The 20,011-nt window shown below is 34.0% G+C and overlaps 1 protein-coding gene across 2 annotated transcripts in view; it reads left to right on the top strand.

Annotated features, from left to right (window-relative positions):
• The window catches only part of LOC123561782 (transmembrane protein 145-like), a 72,715-nt gene that overhangs the window by 41,645 nt on the left and 11,059 nt on the right, over window positions 1-20,011 (top strand). The window lies entirely within an intron of this gene.

Below are 20,011 nucleotides of genomic sequence, written 5' to 3'. Positions count from 1 at the left end.
AAACTTGCAAGAAATGTAGGTATAGATTTTCATTAGTAATAAAGGTTCATAAAACACTCCTTAGGTTTTTATTTCTCATGTGTATATTCAGTGAAATTGAATTTTTGACTAGCGAGTTCATAAAACTGTGAATAATTCTTTACATTTTTTTTCAATTTAAAATTTCATATTTTATTCAGGATACTTGGAGCACTATCAATGTTGTATGTGTTATAGATAATATCCTGATAGCACACCTTTATCATGAATAAGTTGCAGTCGATCCTTTTTTGAATTTGTGAAATATTTGTTCTTGTTTTTTGTAGCCATTTGCATTAGTACAGCTGTCAGTGTTCCTTAGTTGCATACCATTAGTTAAAAATATTGACAGTGATTTAAACTGTCGGTGCAAAACTTCTAGATAAGATAGTAAACCAGTCAGGGATCAAAGACAGATTGATTTTAGTACATAGGAGTTTAACTTTTAATTTTGAGCTTTCTATAATTATTTACAGGCAAGACCTGAATAGAGTGTTTATGCAAAAAAGGATTGATTGCAGTGAAGGAAATGTCTTGTGTAATACATGGTGTAAGATTTCTCCTTTTCCAAACCAAGTAGAGGTTTTTCCTATAATACCTTACACATCTCTTAAAGTACATTATTATAAACGTACTTCCGTGTATTTGGTGCTGTAAAATGTTAGACCTAGAAGGATTGATTACATTTGAACTAAATGTCTTATGTAAATAAAATATAAACTGGGTTTGGAGCCAAGTAGAGGACCTTTTTCCCCATACATTAAACTTACATAGCCAGTGATAAAGTATGTAATTATTATGTCTGAATGTTCAGTGTATTATATCAAGATGTCTGTTTTCATCCATTCTGGATATTATGTCTCCCACATGTAGTCAGGGAGACATATTGATTTAGTGCTGTCCATCTGTCTGTTTGTCAGTTTGTAGGTCTTAAAGTTTGTTCATGCAATTCCTCAGACACCACCAGATGGATTTACACTGAACTTCATGTGAGTGATCATTACCAAGCCTAGTTGTACATGTGATTGGCATTTTCTAGTTTGATGATTTTTAGCGTAAGTTATGGCCCTTGATTCATCAAGTTTTATGATGTATTGGCCACTGCTCTTATACTACTGGGTGGATTTCCACAGAACCTTACAGGAGTGATCAGTGTCAAGCCTCATAGTGTATATTGTTGGCATGTTCCAGTTTAGTGAGTTTCAGTGTTGATTTAGCCCTTGATTTGCTTAATTTAACCTTGTATTGGAAACTGCTACAAAATTGGGTAGTATTCATGATAATGAGACAAAATTGGGTAATACCGCTGATGAATATACAAGAGACTGGCTAATATTCATGATACTTAGACAAAATTGGGTAATACCCCTGATAAATATACAATGGATTGGCTAATATTCATGATACTTAGACAAAATTGGGTAATACCCCTGATAAATATACAATGGATTGGTTAATATTCATGATACTTAGACAAAATTGGGTAATACTCCTGATAAATATACAATGGATTGGCTAATATTCATGATTATTAGACAAAATTGGGTAATACCCCTGATAAATATACAATGGATTGGCTAATATTCATGATACTTGACAAAATTTGGTAATACCCCTGATAAATATACAATGGACTGGCTAATATTCATGATACTTAGACAAAATTGGGTAATACCCCTGATAAATATACAATGGATTGGCTAATATTCATGATAATTAGACAAAATTGGGTAATACTCCTGATAAATATACAATGGATTGGCTAATATTCATGATACTTGACAAAATTGGGTAATACCTGATAAATATGCAATGGATTGGCTAATATTCATGATACTTAGACAAAATTGGGTAATACTCCTGATGAGTATACAATGGATTGGCTAATATTCATGATACTAAGACAAAATTGGGTAATACCCCTGATAAATATACAATGGATTGGCTAATATTCATGATAATTAGACAAAATTGGGTAATACCTCTGATAAATATACAATGGATTGGCTAATATTCATGATACTTAGACAAAATTGGCTATACAATGGATTGGCTAATATTCATGATTCCACCACTAAAGCTGGAAAGTCGCCATATGACCTATCATGTGTCGGTGCAACGTTAAATCCAAAAAAAATAAAAAAAAAATCATGATACTTAGACAAAATTGGGTAATACTCCTGAAAGATACACAATGGATTGGCTACTATTCATGATAATTAGGCAATAAGCGGATTCAAAACACTTGCATATATAATGAAGCATTACCTGTAAGGGTACAGTGAAACACAGCATGCTTGGCAGTTGACAGCTTGAGCATCAAGGTCCACTGAAGTAGTTCATGTAGTCCACAGTTGTTTTCCATATATTTTAGCCTAGTCCAGATTTCAATAAAGCATTTTGTTAGTATTTGGTCAGATATACTTTTTTAATATATATTGGCCATCTTGCAAATAATTTTTTATGGGGTAGAATGGTGGAAAATAAAATGACCCCCAAATCAAGTATCACAATTAACCTGAAATATGCTGTTTTTTTAATCAAAATAATGTGAAACATGGTTATAAATAAGATAAATAATACTTTGAAAATTTCAAAGATAAATAGCTTTTGATTTAAATGTGTGCTCTAAAACAACATTTGCCAAATTTTAAAGAAAATGGTTACTAATTATGTTGGTTGTCATTGCAGAGCTATTGATACTATGAGGCCAGAAAAAATCCCTGTGTTTAAGGTTACTTGACCAAAACAAATTAGGGTAGGTAGGTGGGCATTTATTTTCTTTGCTTATTCTTTTTCTAACTTTTTGTCACAAAGAAACCTCAATAATAATAGAATTCATTCTCCACCTCTGATTCATGTGGGAAAGTTAGCAGTTACTTGCAGAGAAGTGTTTGTACTGGTACAGAATCCAAGAACACCGGTAGGTTTAACTGCACTGAAATACTGTGTTTAAAAATGGCATTAAAACCCCAAACAAACAAATCAATAATAATGGGCCATTTATAATCATATATAGCTAACATGATAGAAAGACAGCAATATTTAACACATGCATTCATTTTAATTAGATTAGATGCATAGAAGAGAAAAGTCCGACAAAATGTAAAAATTTGAATCGGAAAAGTACAAAACTGGTTTCAAACCAAAATATTAAACTACCGTAAGTAGATCTAAAAAAATTCCTTAATTAATGCTGTTGATATTAATTAAGTTTACATAAGTAATATTAAAGCTGGATGTTTATATCAGACAACTACTAGCAGATTACAAACTTCTAATGATCTTTAATGTTAGGCAAATGAATAACTGATATGTCTGGTCAATTTTATATGATTTTTCATAGAATTCTGGGTGTAAATCATTCTATAAGTTATGCGTTGTTAGTTGTACAATTTATAATTGCAACACATTGAAAAAGCTTTCAGAATGATCTGATGATGCATCTGAGAACAGAAACAAACCACAAAAAATTAGCTTTTATTAGTGATTTTATTTATTTGGTTATGCAGATCAATGTATTGCTTGAAAGCTTGGCCAGACAAACTTTAGTTTTTGATATATTTGTTTTAGATCTAGTAGATTATTTTTCAATATCATTTTGTTAGTATTTATTGACACTCTTTGACACATTCTAGTCTGTATATTGAACTATGGTTGACTTTTCCAAAATGGAAACAATCTCATCCGAGGTTTCTTTGCAGAAAAATAAAATGAAACATCAAAATTATCTTATAATGCAGTCTAGGAAATAGGGACTTGACTTGAGAATCAAAATGAAAAAGATGAGCAGTCACATTATCATGTATAAAGTACACTTGACGTAGTATGTAGAGCTTGTGACATCCATTCCATATATGAATAATTATAAGCATTTGTAATCCAAGAACTATTCCATTACATTAAGAAACTTTTCATACTTTTTGTCCATCCTTCGCACTGAAATAAGCCACGGAACTTGTTTGTTTTGACAGTTTGCACGGAAAAAATCCACTTCAACAAAATCGCGAACATTTTTTATTGTTTCGAAAATAAGCGACGCATGAAACAACTATTTTAACTGATGGTATTTCAATGTATACTCGACAGGACTATAGTATTAGAGTTTTAAATTAAATACCTCTCATATTATTTGAGTATTTTTTTAAATAATGGATGGCAGTCAGTGCTAGTTGGCGCATGATTAGTTTTCCTCCTACAAAAAGAAGCGACTTCCTTTTAGATTCATGTAACTTTCCCGATATACATCTCAGAGGATTAAAATTTACATTGTCGTTAATGGCAACGTGTGGCGCTTAATTATGTTGCGTTTCAAGTCTTTGACATCACTTACGTTTAAATAGTAATGTAATTTTGAAAAGAATGGTCACACGCACTAGTCTTTCAGAAATGACAACATCAGATAAGTTTGCGGCGCAGAAAGTATTAAAAGTATTATGCCGCCCCGTCTTTGATTCACTCGCCCAACCTTCCTTAAAACGTTTGTGCCACGTAAAGACAAGTGTCCTGCTAACATTTGCCTGACTTCCAGAATTTTCCACTTCCCATTTTGTTTGTGAAGGAGCCATACAGCAACCTACACAATATTTTATCAATACTTCCTGTGCCACAAACTTACCTGACGTCGCAATTTCTGAAAGTTTGTGCGACCTTTGCTTTCATAATTACATCACCATTTTAAAGCAAGTGATGTCAAAGACTTGAAATGCAACATAATCACGCACCACATGTTGCCATTAATGACGATATAAATTTCAATCCTATGAGATGTATATCAGGTAAGTTAGACGAGTTTAAATGGAAGCCACTTCATTTTGTAGGAGGAAAACTAGCACTGACTGCCATCTATTATTTAAAGAATACTCAAATAATATGAGAGGTATTTGATTTAAAACTCTATAGTCCTGTCGAGTATACATTGAAATACCATCAATTAAAATAATTGTTTCATGTGTCGCTTATTTTCGAAATAATAATAAAAGTCCGCGATTTTCTTGGACAACCCTCGTACTTAAGTATTCTTTGGAAACCAGACGCTTCATTTTCTATTTATTTTTACTAGCATTTTCAGCCGCAAATTTTTACGAGTAAACTGAAACGTCACGACAGCAATTTTCCATCAGAGCGCATTCAAAGTTTAGGGAATTGCCACATTACCTGCAAGGATTTGAAATTATTTTAGGAACGTCTTTATAGTAATATAACCTGGTAAGCAGGCTTAAATGACTGGAAATAGCTATGGCTACAAAACAAAACAAAATCAACAGTAAGTGGGGCATATCCTAAGTGGCAGTTATGAATAGGTAATGTTCTATGTAGGAATGGGTTTGTTAATTGAAAACAATGATGAAAGTTCTAACAGAAAAAAGCAGCAAATCTAACATACTGAAAGTGACATCGGGTCATTTAACAACTTCTTGTTGGAGGTCTGATACTGTTAGTGGTGATTATTTGATTCTACTCGATCATCTTTTCATTACTTAGTTTCATTCTTTTAATAAATCCTCAAACAGTTTCTTACTTCTGATGTTTTTTTTTCCAATTTAACTGTTTGATTTTTCCAGTGGAATGGGAAAAAACACGCTAGGGCTGGAGCAGAATTTTAGGGTCGCTGGGGTTGTATGTGTGTAGGGGGGTAACCATAAACACAGGTGTTTTTTTTCTGGCCTAACATTATTTGAAAGCCATTTCATGTCAACACAAAAACTAAATCATAAAAAGTTCATCATTTATTCTGAAACATACAAAAGATGATGCATATTTTTTTTTTATATAAACATACATGTTTGTTTTCAATCTCAGTTTAAAAAGCCTCAAATGGTACAGTCTCTCAGTCGTAACCGTATGAATAGCTCCGCCCACCTTATTGGTAATGCGGAGGAAGTGGATGAAACAGATCAAGTAAGGAGTGTGCCTCGTTTTGCCACCCACTAACTCTATGTCATCTAAGAGCATCATCAACAGATTTAAATTGCCAGATTTTATTCTAATCGTGTCACCCATTACACCTGTGTCATCTAAGACCATTATCAACACATTTAAAATGCCAAATTTCTTCTTAATCCTGCCGCCTACAACCCCTATGTCATCGAAGAACATCATCAGTGCATTAAAATGTCACCTTTCATTCTAATCCTGTTGGAGTTTGATCAGACTGGTTTGATGAATTTTCCACCCACAGTCTTTTGTCAACATCATCAACATTTCACCATCGTAGACTTTGTTCTATAAATATCAGACTTGCACCCCACATAAGTAAGGAACGAGACAAGTTTTTCCACCTATTATTACCATTTTGACATCTTAAAACGTTGACTTCTGTACTCCTAATATATCAACCTAATGTTTGATCACAGCCCACAGAAATATTGATTGAAATAACTCACAATGACATTTTATTAGCTCTTACTGCACATGGATCACTGTTATCTGATGAAAATCAGAAATCTTTTTGTCAGCTGGGACAGTGGCAATAGTTCTTTTTCTAGTTGATAGTATTTTGTATATTTCCTACGTCAGAAGCAATAACTCTTCAAAGGACAGAAACAATAATTCTTCAATGTGTATCTGCATTTATAATATATTGTGTGTATTTCCAAGGAAAGAAACAAAACTATATTGTGTATATTTCCTAGGAAAGAAACAATAATTCTTCAATGTGTATCTACCTGTATGATATATTGTGTATATTTCATAGGAAAGAAACAATAATTCTTCAATGTGTATCTACATGTATGATATATTGTGTATATTTCCTAGGAAAGAAACAATAATTCTTCAATGTGTATCTACATGTATGATATATTGTGTATATTTCCTAGGAAAGAAACAATAATTCTTCTATAAATTTGTATCTACATGTATATGTTATTGCATATATTTCTCAGGACAGAAGTAATATAACTCTTCTGTTTGTATCTATATGTTCATATGATATTGTGTATATTTCCTAGGATAGGACAATAATTTATTTGTATTTACATCTATATGATATTGTACGTAATTATTTTCTAGGACAGGAGCAGTAATTCTTCTGTTTGTATCAACATGTATATATAGTATTGTGTATATTTTATAGGACAGGAGAAGTACTTCTTCTATTTGTATCAACATGTATATATAGTATTGTGTATATTTTATAGGACAGGAGAAGTACTTCTTCTATTTGTATCTACATGTATATATAGTATTGTATATATTTTATAGGACAGGAGAAGTACTTCTTCTTTTTGTATCTACATGTATATATAGTATTGTGTATATTTTATAGGACAGGAGAAGTACTTCTTCTATTTGTATCTACATGTATATGATATTGTGTATATTTCTTAGGACAGGAGCAATAATTCTATATCCTTAAAAGTAACCATAGCAAATTGTTAACATTTTTTAAGGTACTGAACATTTTAAGTGTGACAAAGTATGTTTGAGGTAAGTTAATAATCTTTTCTGAGATTTAATGTTCTGCTGAGCCACAGTTTTCATCATTATGAACAGCCCCTGAACATTTAGCAATTAATTGTCTGCATATCTGCTCCAGGACTTCAAACAATACATGAAGAAACAGTAGCCCTTAATCCTACAATATAGAATATACCATTTTCCTAGACTTTTTTTCCTTTGATGAAGATACCTAAAACTACTACATTTAAGATGACTGCTCATTTTTAGCTCGACTATTCAAAGAATAAGTAGAGCTATCCTACTCACCACGGCGTCGGTGTTGGTGTCTGCGTCACACCATGGTTAAGTTTTTTTAATACTAGTCCACATTTTCACAAAGTCTTTTGAGAAATTTTTAACACTTGTGTACCATCACCATGTCCAGTTTTTGGCAAGAGTACATAACTCCATCAAGGATTTTGGCTGAATTATGGCCCCTTTAAACTTACAAACTTAAAGTATCTAGTACCAGTTAACATTTTGTGTTAAGTGTTTGACATATGGCTTTGAAACTTTTATCACTTGTTTATTATTACAGTCTCTATCTGTAGACAAGAGTACATAACTCTTTCAATTATTTTGGCTGAATTATGGCCCTTTTTGGACTTGGAAATTGGTTCAGTTTTTGTACAAGTCAACGTTTTGTCAAAACTATTTGACATTTGACTTTGAAACTTTGAACACTTGCTTATCGTCATGATTTTCATCAGTAGGCAAGTGTACATAACTCTGTCAACTATTTTGGCTGAATTATGGCCCTTTTTGGACTTGGAAAACAGTTAAGTTTTTCATACCAGTCCATATTTTGCCTAACCTATTTGTCATATGGCTTTGAAAATTTGACCACAGTGTCATAGTCTACATATGTAGGTAAGACTACATAACTAGGCCAAGAACTTTAGCTCAGTTATGGCCCTTTTTTGACACAGAAATTAGTTAAATTTTGCATACCATTCCATATTTTGTCTAAACTGTTCGATATATGGCTTTGAAACCTTGAACACATGCTTACCATCATGGTCACACATTGCCATATACAGTCGATATTGTATTAAGGGATCACCCAAGGGACTGCTAAGAAGTGGTCTCCTAATATGATGGTCTCTTAATGAATTTCAGTCAGATGAAAGAAAAGTTATTTTTAACTGTTAATGTAACTGTATTCATTATGAACATACATGTATGGTTTCAAAATCTGTAACATCGTGAACACTTTTCCAAGTCCACAAACCGTGAAAATTTAGCTAGATTGTTTGTCAGTTTCACTGATACAAAGGTTAATTGCATTCAGTCAAGTGCAAAACGTACTCGCTAATTACACAGATGAAGAAATGCCCGGTAAAATTTTAGTACCTGGTCGCTTAATAGATACTTTTTCGAATATTTTACATGTCGGGACTACATTAATGTGGTCGATAGTTGTTTAATAGAAAAGTCGTTTAATGGAATGAATTTATATACTGAAAACGTTCGGGAGGGATTTTGACCGGTCGTTTAATACAAAACCGCTTAATAGAGGTGGTCGCAAATACAATGTTGACTGTAGTGCAAGACATATCCAAATCCACAAATATACTGGTACATTGTTTGTCTTATCTATTCTTTTTCTTTTGTGAAAATCTCTGGTAATATTTAGACCCCATACTTCCATCAATTCTTTTAATAATCGAGCAGGCTGTCAACAGACAGCTCTTGTTAAATTATGTGACGGTGCCATCGTCTGGCAATCTGAAAGTACAATATAAAGAAATATTAAATTAAGTAATGTTATTAGAAGACTCATTGCACAGATGAAATGATAATTTAGATTCAAAGATCTGTCTTCAGTCTGTCATTTACAGAAGGAAGTAATCATTAATCCAACTACAGTGGAACTTCTGAATACCGGACCTTCCAAAAACCAGAAACTTCTGAAAATCAAAAGATTTTCTCGGTCTCGAGGTTTCTCCTTCCATTTTTATATAGACTGTACAATATTTTCAAAACACTTGACTTATTTCAAAACAATTTTACTTCAAAAAACTACATAACACAAACAAGTATATACTTGTTCAATGCAAATCTGTGCCTCCTGGAAAATTTCATCTGTGATTCCATCTTTTACCAATTAACAGTGACCGATTAGTTCATTAGTTCTACAGGCATTAGAATCACAACCTGGCTGTCAAAGATCATCAAACAGGCAAAAGTTCTTGATAATTAGATAATGATCTTTCATCAAAGAAATGATTTTGATGTTTAGGTCAAACATCTTCATGGACTTTTAATTCTAATTGCGGTATCATTAAAAGTGAGCATTTAGTTAAGAAATTAATTAGCCAGCATGATTCGGACAATGATTTGATTTCGTAATTGGTCAAACAGTTTCTCAAACTGTCGCAGCTTCAAAGCTGGATGTAGGATGTAGGTATGTAAAAAATTGAGTAAACCTTTTAAAATCAGGGCATTTTACGAAATTACATTATTTTCATAATTAAAATGACTAAGTCAATGTAGAAATACTGTAAAACTGAACTGTCCCTATAGGATAAAGTAGTTTGCGAGTTTGAATTTGCTCTAAATCACGAAAAATGACTTTTGGTATGCAGTTGTATTTGTCATTTGTCCAAACTTCCAAAAACAGGACATTTCTTCTGGTCTAGAGGGTGTGCGGTTTTTCGGAAGTTACACTAGCTTGAAAGTCAACTTTCATAGCAGATCTGCCCAGTAGTTCAAAGGCCTTAGAAGTCCAAAGAAGCAGTTAACATTCATAGCATATCCCCCAGCAGTCTGAAGACCTTTCAGTATTCATAGCAGACAAATTTGGCGTTGGTTGGTTTTGTTTTTCAGTTTGGAGCCTGTAGACAGACATTCCTTGAAAGTGGTGGGTCTCAGACTATCAATCCTTGATACTTGCTGGCATATTTACTGGCAGGCCTTGAGACTGGTTGACCTTTCGACTGGCAAGTTTTGATTTTAGTTGGCCTTAGGACTAGCAAGCATTGAGACGGGCAGACGTGAAGTACGTTGCCACACTTAAATCATTGAATTTCTTTGACATGTAATTTCATGGTTTGGCAAAAAAGGCAGTCTGATGTTTCTGTTTTTTAGATTCCAAATATGAAATTAATGGATATTTGACTTGCTAGATTAGATTTAATTGGGTAGATTGATGCAACCGTAAAATTGAAGAAAATTAGTTCCCTATAAATATAAATGATTTTAGTTCATAAAGAGACTTTGCTTCTTACATAGTGTCTGAATGCATACTTGTTAAAGAAAGCTGAGAAATACAACCAGATGAAGTGTTACCTTCGTCAGAATTTATAACTTCTGGGTAGAAAATGCAGTTATAAAAAGAATATACAATGTATAAGCCAAAATAAACTTTTTTCTGTAACAAATGGTTAATTCTTAGGTCCTTTTGATGCATACATCCAGCCTGTTGATCTCAAATAAATGACAATAATTTACATACAGCAAGCTATTTACTGAACTTCATTAAGAAACAAGCCCGCCCACTTAGCTCAATAGGGAGAGCACAGATCTACAGATCACTGGGTCGTGAGTTTGATCCCTGGGCGGGGTGTATGTTATCTGTGACGATTTGATCAAAGACACTGTGTCTGAAATCATTAGTCCTCCACCTCTGATTCATGTGGCGAAGTTTGCAGTTTCTTGCAGAGAACAGGTTTGTATTGGTACAGAATTCAGGAACACTGATTAGGTTAACTGCCCGCCGATACATAATTAAAATACTTTTGAAAAACGGTGTTAAACCTAAAACAAACAAACAGATCATTAGACAATAGAGGTTGAAAATAGGCAACTGCTGAACCTAAAATTTAACTAAAGGTGTACAGCAGAATTTTGCCTCCTTTGATTGTCCCACAATCAACTGTTGCTGCTGAGAATTTGGCAATCCTCCAATATTTAGTGAGTGGGCCAATGAAATCCATTGCTATAAATAACTTTGTATATCACTTTTCTTCCATTTTGAATACAGTTGCATCCCAGGAAAAATAAATTTCCATTTGCAACCAATGCCAATGATGAAAAAAGGATAGGTTATGAATGAAAATAAAATGTTCCCATGTTAAGAATCATCTGACATAGAATTACAGTTCCTTCATTCTAGACACAGATCTGTAGGCGTGAACCTTTTATATAATAAAACAATCAACCTGAAACTATTTATGGTGTAACACTTGATATGTTGATATAATTACTGATATATCAAATTCAGAAGATGTTGTAATGAATGTTAGCTATGTCTGCTCTTTGAAACATTCTCTTTCATCTAATTACAGACATAAAGAAAGCCTGATGACTTTGCATTTTTTGGTGACATTTCTTTCCAAGTATACATTAGAAAATAATTATTTTCTTGGAAAATGATCTACCTTTTAATGTTGAAGGGACATGTTTCCTGATAAACATCCAGAGTTAACAATTTTTGATATTAGATATCCAAAATGGTAAACTAATATTGTTTAAAATATTAAGTAGATATTTTATTGTGTATGATATAAAGCTCAAATGAATTCCTTCTATTTGATATCAAATTTCAAAGGTAATATTACATTATGTTTTTACTAAAGAAGACCTTTTTATAGATATAAACTTCATAAAACTTTGTCATATTTCTGGAGCACGTCGACCTTTAGAAAGTTGAAGGTGATATAGTCTGTGATAATTTAATTTTTTATAGTGCTAGAACATTTTTCTGCAGGCCTTCCCATACTTCTGTGAAATGCCACCTTACAGACACTCCAGTACTAAGGACACCCCATATTCTGGACACTAAGTCTTTTTAGAAGTTTTTTCTAACTATCCATCTCGGCAGTTAAGATGACCCCTCATTTTTAAGTGGAGTGGTGAAGCTAGTGCATATACATGTGTTTTAATGAGTGTACTTTGATGATATTACATTTAAAGTATTGGAGCAATTATATTTTAAATACACGGCCAGCGGAGGTGGTTTAGGCAGTCTGCATTTCAAACAAGTCCTTGGTGGAGGTACAAATCACCTTCAGTGATAGCTTAAGTTCTGATCTTTTTTTTGAAACCTCAGAAATGCCCTACATTCACATTTGAGGGAAGGGGTGAATTTAGTGGCAGTGACTTGGCAGTTTCTTAGCATTTTATTCCAATTACTGGAATATTTTTATACTTTATTTATCATTATATGGCAATAGGCATGAAATGGATATTATTAGAGTATTTTATCATGTAATAGAACAGTGATTTATATTAATATTTACAAAATTTTACTCATTCAATCAATTATCCAGTAAAATCTTGCTATGATAATTGTTATATGACAAAATTTGAAGTCGCGAAAACATGTGACAAATTGTCTTATCATGAATTTGCCATTCAAACCATGCTTGTAATGTTTTTTTTTAATTTGTAAAAATAAGTAAAATCAAAAAAGAAAACTGAAATAAGGTGTTTTTTAGCTATTTTTAGTGGTTATCCGAAGCTGACATATGCCTAGCAGTGGTAGGTCAGGTGAGCAAAAGTGAAAATCTGTGCAGGTAGATCCTCAAAGTAAGCTATTTCACTTTTTTGACTGCACATGTCGAAATTTAGCTTCTGTGATAATAAGGAATTAAATTCATTATGCCCCTTTTGTTGGAAACCAGGCTTTGAAATGACCATCTGTCATTCACACTTTATTGGGGACTCAACTCCTCTTCCATCCAGTTAAAATGAAACTTGGTTCACATCATCAACATGAAGTTTACATGCACATACTGTTGGGACTTTCATATCCAGTTATTATTAGCTCACCTGAGCATCCGGGTCCGGCCGTCTAGCATCCGTCGTCTGTCCACACTTTTCTTTAAACAACATCTTCTTCTAAACCACTAGGCCAATTTTGATGAAACTTCACAGGGATGTTCCTTGGATGGTCTTCTTTATAAAACTGTTCAAAGAATTGAATTCCATACAGAACTCTGGTTGCCATGGCAACTGAAAAATCTTCTTGTCCAAAACCACAGGTCCTAGGGCTTTGATATTTGGTATGTAGCATCATCTTGTGGTCCTTTACCAAGTTTGTTCAAATTATCCCCCTAGGGTCAAATATGGCCCAGCCCTTGGGGTCACATGGTTTACATAGACTTATATAGGGAAAACTTTGAAAATCTTCTTGTCCAAAATCACAGGTCTTAGGGTTTTGATATTTGTTATGTAGCATCATCCAGTGGTCCTCTACCAAGATTGTTCAAATTGTTCAAATTTTCCCCCTAGGGTCAAATATGGCCCCACCCTGAGGGTCACATGGTTTATATAGACTTATAAAGGGAAAAGCTTTGAAAATCTTCTTGTCCAAAACCACAGGACCTAGAGCTTTGATATTTGGTATGTAACATCATCTAGTGAGCCTCTACTAAGATTGTTCAAATTGTCCCCCTAGGTTTAAATGTGGCCCCGCCAAAGGTCTCCCAGGTTTTACATAGATTTATATAAGAAAAAACTTTAAAAACCTTCTTGCCTGAAACTGCATGGCCTAGGCTTTTAATATTCGGTATGTTGCATTGCCTAGTGGTCCTCTACCAATTATGACCCTGGAGTGAAAAGAGGCCCTGCCCTGGGGGTCCCAAGTTTTACATAAAGTTACAAAGGAAAAGACTTAAAAAATCTTCTTGTTTGAAAGTTCAAGGCCTAGGCCTTTGATATTTGGTATGTAGCATTGCCTAATGGTTCTCTAACAAGATTGTTCAACTTATGCCCCTGGGTGGGGTGAAAAGAGGCCCCACCACAGGGGTAACTTGTTATATGAGGTATATAGGAAAATATACTTAAATCAAAGGCCTGAATGGCCTGAGTCGGCTAATGATTGATGTACTGACAGTATAGTCTACCAGTTTCAGTTTGTTTTTAGTATTTTTCTTAAAATTTCATAACACAGCTCGATATTTACCCAAAATATTATATCTGGATACACTTTTCTCCAGTTTGAACAATATATTTTACAAATTGTGATGATACGAAGACATTTAGCAGCAATTGGCAGTATCTGACATTGAAGTTTACGGTTAAATTACCTCTTATTTAAATATTTTCATAAAAAAGTTATTTCGTTTCGTGAAAGCAGCCAAACATTGACGATCTACTTTCGATTTCAAAAACTACAAGAAAATACAATTTAATGTTTCGCCGATTTGTTTATTTCTCGAAAAATAAGAATTAAAATCATTTTTAATATCAGTAGTAACTAAACAAACCAGTAAGAGCTTAGCTTCTTCTTCCGATAATTTATCCGTTTACTGACTGCAATTCAACCCACGCAAAGTTTATAGAAATCATACGATGCGTGTTTATGTTCAATGTGAGAGAATTAAGGCTGATTGGCTATGTTACCAAACGCATCCAGACGATTCAGATTTTGTTTTTAAAAAAGCATTGTGTGCGTTTCTGTAATTTTATATACGTTTTTATACGCTTAGAAATTATTAGACATGTGTATTTGCATTATTTCTATACGTAATTTACGCTAATACGCATCTTATCTGGAGCCCTGTGGAACTATTTTTTGTCTTTCGCTGGATGTTACCCAAGCTTTGTAAGCCTGCGCAATTCTTCAAATGCACATTTATGCTTAATGAGTTACATTAGAGAATTGCACAATTACAAGTCATAAATATGACAAATTACATCGTATATTGGTCATAGCAAAGGGAATTGACACAACTTAACTTCATTCATGCAGTGAACTGTTTGAAGTTTGAGAAATCTAATGGAACTACATCCCTTCACTGTGTTATTTGGTCCATTTAGAGAATCGTTGGATAGCAAGGACTCGTCAAAAGGCTTTCAGCCTTTAGCCGACTCAAAAATTATCTGATCATATTTCCAAGACTGTTTAGTTATAATTACCTGATGACCCCAAGTGACTGTGACCATGACCTACTGACCTTCTTTATTGTTTTTAAGATACAGCCTTGAAATTTGGATGACATATATAGTGACCATGAATGTGGCCACTGACCTGCTTTCTTAATATTTGAGCATTGTTTGACAATTGAAACATGCAGCTCATATTACTCAGGTGAGTGATCCAGGGTCACCATGACCCCCTTGTTTTTGAAGTTACAGCCCTTTTTTTCAGTTTTAAAAATATTACAACTACATCAAAACATTGTGTACTCAACTTCCCTACAGTTTTAATCCAACAGAATTGAGACTAGGTTTACACCATCAACATTAAGAGGACAGGTGCATATTGTAACTTTCATATCTGATTATTACTTTTGGAGTTATAGCTCTTTTTTGTTCTGTGGAATATTACAACTACTTTAAAACATTGTGTACTCAACTCCTCATACAGTTTCCATCCAGTTGAAATGAAACTTGGTATACATCATTCACATGAAGTAGACACATACACGTCTTTTTTCTTGAGTTACTGGCCTTTTGTGGACTTTATTAGCTCATCTGTCACATAGTGACAAGGTGAGCTTTTGTGATCACGCAGCGTCCGTCGTCCGTGCGTGCGTGCGTGCGTCCGTAAACTTTTGCTTGTGACCACTCTAGAGGTCACATTTTTTGTGGGATCTTTATGAAAGTTGGTCAGAATGTTCATCTTGATGATATCTAGGTCAAGTTTGAAACTGGGTCACGTGCCATTGCAAACTAGGTCAGTAGGTCTAAAAATAGAAAAACCTTGTGACCTCTCTAGGGGCCATATACTTCACAAGATCTTCATGAAAATTAGTCAGAACGTTCACCTTGATGATATCTAGGTCAAGTTCGAAACTGGGTCACGTGCCGTTAAAAACTAGGTTAGTAGGTCAAATAATAGAAAAACCTTGTGACCTCTCTAGAGGCCATATATTTCATGAGATCTTCATGAAAATTAGTCAGAATGTTCATCTTGATGATATCTAGGTCAAGTTCGAAAGTGGGTCACGTGCCATCAAAAACTAGGTCAGTAGGTCAAATAATAGAAAAACCTTGTGACCTCTCTAAAGGCCATATTTTTCATGGGATCTGTATGGAAGTTGGTCTGAATGTTCATCTTGATGATATCTAGGTCAAGTTCGAAACAGGGTCATGTGAGGTCAAAAACTAGGTCAGTAGGTCTAAAAATAGAAAAACCTTGTGACCTCTCTAGAAGCCATACTTGTGAATGGATCTCCATAAAAATTGGTCAGAATGTTCATCTTGATGATATCTAGGTCAAGTTCGAAAGTGGGTTACGTGCCTTCAAAAAGTAGGTCAGTAGGTCAAATAATGAAAAAACGTTGCGACCTCTCTAAAGGCCATATTTTTCATGGGATCTGTATGAAAGTTGGTCTGAATGTTCATCTTGATGATATCTAGGTCAAGTTCGAAACTGGGTCAACTGCGATCAAAAACTAGGTCAGAAGGTCTTGAAATAGAAAAACCTTGTGACCTCTCTAGAGGCCATACCCTTGAATGGATCTTCATGAAAATTGATCAGAATGTTCATCTTGATGATATCTATGTCAAGTTTGAAACTGGGTCACGTGCCTTAAAAAACTAGGTCAGAAGGTCAAATAATAAAAAAACCTTGTGACCTCTCTAGAGGCCATACTTTTCATGGGATCTGTATGAAAGTTGGTCTGAATGTTCATCTTGATGATATCTAGATCAAGTTTGAAACTGGGTCAACTGCGATCAAAAACTAGGTCAGTAGGTCTAAAATTAGAAAAATCTTTTGACCTCTCTAGAGGCCATATTTATCAATGGATCTTCATGAAAATTGATCTGAATGTTCACCTCGATAGGTCAGTTTCGAAACTGGGTCACGTGCGGTCAAAAACTAGGCCAGTAGGTATAAAAATAGAAAAACCTTGTGACCTCTCTAGAGGCCATATTTTTCATGAGATCTTCATGAAAATTAGTGAGAATGTTCACCTTGATGATATCTAGGTAAAATTCAAAACAGGGTCACGTACCTTTGAAAAGTAGGTCAACAGGTCAAATAATAGAAAAACCTTGTGACCTCTAGAGACCATATTTTTCAGTGGATCTTCAAGAAAATTGGTCAGAATTTTTATCTTGATAATATCTAGGTCAAGTTCAAAACTGGGTCACATGAGCTCAAAAACTAGGTCACTATGTCAAATAATAGAAAAAACGACATCATACTCAAAACTAGGTCATGTGGGAAGAGGTGAGCGATTCAGGACCATCATGGTCCTCTTGTCTAATATCCTATCAAGCATTTCCAGGTGGCATATGTCGTACAATGTTGACATCATTCTTGCTATCCATTATTTTACCTGACTACCCCTTTAAGAGCTAGTCAAGAAGTCTTTCAGAGCCTCACGACTTTGCACTTTTTATGGCTTTACACAATAAAAATACTGTAACATTTTTTTCTGCTTGATTTATCTTATGATGTCTACTTGATTTCCTTGCTTATCATTTTAATCAAATATGTCTAGACAATGTAACAATCCTAGGAAATGTTCTTTGTCTTCATGATCAGGGGTGGTGAAGGCCATTCAGTCTGAAGTTACTTTTAAAGTCTCAGTTCATTGCATTTCAAATACTGTGAAATTTTTTATGTTCTTTGGGTGTGATTTATTCTGGATTTCATTGTAAAGTCTTTAGCCTGCACTGCCTTTGCGACCAGTGTGGACCAAGATCTGGTCGAATCATTTTTCATCGAGTTATTGCCCTTTGATTATTCAACAATTATAGTATACTATTGTACAATTCTTGTCCAGAGTATTTCTCAGCAACCACTGGTTGGAATTTAGCCATACTTCATAGGAAGATTAACTATCAAGAGGAGATGCCCATATCATCTTCATGTTCCGGTCAGATGATTTTCTGGAAGTTGTCTCCCTTTAACTGTAAAGTGCAGGTTATTTTTACTGATTTGCAAGAGCTTTTAATAAAAACAAAATGTATCAAAGACATTTTAATGTAGACATTTACAGAATTAATGTTTGCAAGGCCCTGTTACTGGTTGTTATCATGTCTTCGTAGGAGTGTTGTTTGTATCGGGCTGGCGTAGATATACCAACATACTAACAATTGCGGTAATTTTACTGTCTGGTGATGTCAAAAATAATGCTGATTTTGCGTAGTATATAATTTACTTGTCTGAACTGACCAACTCTATTCCCCGAGAAATAATTATGTCTGCTCTCGTAAGGAAAAAATGTCATCTCCTGGACATTGTTTAATCAGGAATGTCTGAATATGTAACTGCGTCATAGCTGGAATCTGTCGCTACTTATTGTATATTCCATTATTAACGCCCCAGGGGAAACAGTTGCATTTTCCAAAAGGTACCTAGTGTGCATTTTTAAAGGCAAAAAGGAGTTTTTTTCGTATTTTATTTTATTCCATTAGTAAATATGAATTAGAATTCCAACTTCTACTAAATGCATTTTTATAAGTATAATAGTATGAAAGTTCTTTGTAAACAGGGGAGACAGGGGTGTGGCATTTATAGGGTGGACATTTAACTAAGAAATTGTACAGTATTTTTTAAACTCTTATACAAGTAAACATTCTGGCTTACATGATTGAAGACTCTACGATGTATCCAAGAAGCATTGCAAGGTTGATTTCTTTTTGCACATTAAAGGGTGGGTATGGTTGGCTGGGATTGGGATTTGGGATGGTGGGACTTTAGAGCTTTTATGTGCTTTTCAGTGAATTTTTTTGGAATTATCAGTGAGATAAAATCCAAATCACTCACACTGTGAGTGATACAGCATTGCCAGTGTGCTTGTTTATTGTGTATTTATTTCTAACTTTTCACATAAATAGGAATGAAAATTGAAGCCATGCTTTATAAGCCAAAAATGAAATTTCTTAAAGGGAAAGACATTGCTGTTCTCATTTTAATTCCATCTTCTAGGATTACTTTAAACCTTTAGCCTGCTGGCGGCAAATTATTCTGCCAATGCGACCAGTGCAGACCAAGATCAGCCTGCACGATCATGGTCTGCACTCTTTGCTATTCAGTCAGTAAATTTTAGTGAACACTTGTTCAGATAATAAATGATACTGCCAAAATTGAATGATGGATCAGTCCATTTTAGAAATTTAGCAGGCTAAAGGTTAATCATTTAAAGGAGTGAAAGAATTTTCAAACACAGCTTAAAAATGAGACAGTTATAAGCATTTAAATATTTGATCAAAAATGGTGGCCATTTTGTTTCCATGCCAACAAAAAACAACATGGCAGATTTATTAACATTTTAGATACGTATTTGAACTATATTTACTTATTTCTGTAAAATGATTCTCTACTTTTTCCAGCTATAATGAAAGAAATTACCATGTTTTACATCTTACACACAAGAAATATATGAAATTAATCTATTTAAAAAGTTACTTGTTAAATAAAAAATTCAGCAGTGTGTAAATGATGTCATAAACACACTAAAATGGCTGCCTTCATGATCAGCCATTTTCTCAAATTTCAAACTGCCATATCTTTTTCAGTATTGGCCCGATTTTAAAAATTCTTTCAGTGTTATGAAAGGCTTGAGGTTGGCTTTCATATGAAATTATTTTCAGGCTTTCCTTGCCCTTTGAATATGGAATAAATCTCGTTGGAAATGTGACA

This window comes from Mercenaria mercenaria, chromosome 10 (genome assembly GCF_021730395.1).
Source record: "Mercenaria mercenaria strain notata chromosome 10, MADL_Memer_1, whole genome shotgun sequence".
NCBI classification, from domain to species: domain Eukaryota; kingdom Metazoa; phylum Mollusca; class Bivalvia; order Venerida; family Veneridae; genus Mercenaria; species Mercenaria mercenaria.
Note: the sequence above shows the minus strand (reverse complement) of the source record. Positions and strands in the feature narration are given on the sequence as shown.